Genomic DNA, 2500 nt, shown 5'->3' on the forward strand with positions numbered 1-2500 from the left:
AATTTAATAAAACAATTATTCCATTCGTGCTTGTTGGATATGAGAGTGGTTATAGCCAACTCGGCGCTACGCGCCTCGTTGGCTATTTACCATCTCATATCCAACGCGCGCTCATGGAATAATTGTTAAATATTCTTTTGAAGGTTAAAACCTTCAACGAGGCCGAAAGGGCAAATTTCCAATCGAACAAAAGAACGCTAAAATGGCGGCGATTTTGGAATAACGTATTTAATAGTTTCTTCGCTTACTGCATTGATTTTATTCAGTTGTTCCTCTATCTTTCTCTGTGCCATTTTTAGCTTCTCTCGATCCGTGTTTCTTCTGGGTGTGGCCTTGTAAATGCGGCTGAGTAAAAGAGGATATCTGAAAGGGAAAAACATAATGTCAAGTCGACATTAACTTATTCATAAAAATTTCCTCGAAAAGTAGAGGTTGGCGGGATGGCTAGATGCCTGGCTAAGTTAGGATTCGCTGCCTTTTTGGGTAACTTAAACAACCATAACGGCAGAAAATAATAGGTGTAATGCATAGTGCTTTTAATGCTAATTCGTTCTGCGCATCATATTTTATCAGGCAATGAAAAAATGGGAATCTTTAGGCGCGACCAGAGCCCTTTGCTTCGCCGACCACGTAACCAAAAGAAACGGAGGGCTCTGGGGACGAGAATAGTTTCATTATTCCACCAACGCACTGGCACAGTTTCTCTCGGAACCGATCCTTTCACCGATTACTTACTTCATGATCCTTTGTACAGGAGCCAGAATAAAAGAGTTCAAATCCATTTTGCGGCACTTGGGGTTTTCTCGACAAGTTACCTAAAGTAGAAAATACAAGCTACAGTTCATATCTAAACTCAAAGAAGAAAGTGTTTTTGTGCCAAAAGCAAGCTTTTTATTTCTCTCGGTAACTCGTATCGTTTGGTACTTAAGACTGATTTATTAATCGACAGCTTTTCACGCGCGCACACTTTTAGGAAATGTTTATTCGTGCCAAAAATTATTTAACGTGCTGAACATTCGGCGCCGATGGCTCGCGTGACTAAAAGCGCTGAAAACGCCACCGCACACTGGGAAAACTTGCTTACGCCAACAGTCAAGAATGAAACTTTGCTATATAAGCTCATAGATAGCTCGAAATCCCTTGATTATCCTTTCCTTTGTGAGACTAGTTTCATGGTTATGCAATTCTTGATATTCTAGAGCTAAATCGTAAAAATAAGAAATACCGTATTACAGGTTAACTCAGCCAATTTATAAAGGACAAGCAAGCTAAATATATATTTTTTAAATGGCTGTTTTTCTTTTCTTTAAATACAGTTTGATTAATGTAACGTTTTAATAAGTTGCAACAATTCAATTCTTATGTTAACTTAAAGGAATTTTTATGTTAACGCTTCCCTCTCTAAAACCTTAAAACCAAGTTTTTTTAAATAATCAAGGGATTTCGAGCTATCTATGAGCTTATATAGCAAAGTTTCATTCTTGACTGTTGGCGTAAGCAAGTTTTCCCAGTGTGCGGTGGCGTTTTCAGCGCTTTTAGTCACGCGAGCCATCGGCGCCGAATGTTCAGCACGTTAAATAATTTTTGGCACGAATAAACATTTCCTAAAAGTGTGCGCGCGTGAAAAGCTGTCGATTAATAAATCAGTCTTAAGTACCAAACGATACGAGTTACCGAGAGAAATAAAAAGCTTGCTTTTGGCACAAAAACACTTTCTTCTTTGAGTTTAGATATGAACTGTAGCTTGTATTTTCTACTTTAGGTAACTTGTCGAGAAAACCCCAAGTGCCGCAAAATGGATTTGAACTCTTTTATTCTGGCTCCTGTACAAAGGATCATGAAGTAAGTAATCGGTGAAAGGATCGGTTCCGAGAGAAACTGTGCCAGTGCGTTGGTGGAATAATGAAACTATTCTCGTCCCCAGAGCCCTCCGTTTCTTTTGGTTACGTGGTCGGCGAAGCAAAGGGCTCTGGTCGCGCCTAAAGATTCCCATTTTTTCATTGCCTGATAAAATATGATGCGCAGAACGAATTAGCATTAAAAGCACTATGCATTACACCTATTATTTTCTGCCGTTATGGTTGTTTAAGTTACCCAAAAAGGCAGCGAATCCTAACTTAGCCAGGCATCTAGCCATCCCGCCAACCTCTACTTTTCGAGGAAATTTTTATGAATAAGTTAATGTCGACTTGACATTATGTTTTTCCCTTTCAGATATCCTCTTTTACTCAGCCGCATTTACAAGGCCACACCCAGAAGAAACACGGATCGAGAGAAGCTAAAAATGGCACAGAGAAAGATAGAGGAACAACTGAATAAAATCAATGCAGTAAGCGAAGAAACTATTAAATACGTTATTCCAAAATCGCCGCCATTTTAGCGTTCTTTTGTTCGATTGGAAATTTGCCCTTTCGGCCTCGTTGAAGGTTTTAACCTTCAAAAGAATATTTAACAATTATTCCATGAGCGCGCGTTGGATATGAGATGGTAAATAGCCAAC

This window comes from Montipora foliosa, unplaced genomic scaffold, assembly GCF_036669935.1.
Source record: "Montipora foliosa isolate CH-2021 unplaced genomic scaffold, ASM3666993v2 scaffold_401, whole genome shotgun sequence".
Lineage (NCBI taxonomy): Eukaryota > Metazoa > Cnidaria > Anthozoa > Scleractinia > Acroporidae > Montipora > Montipora foliosa.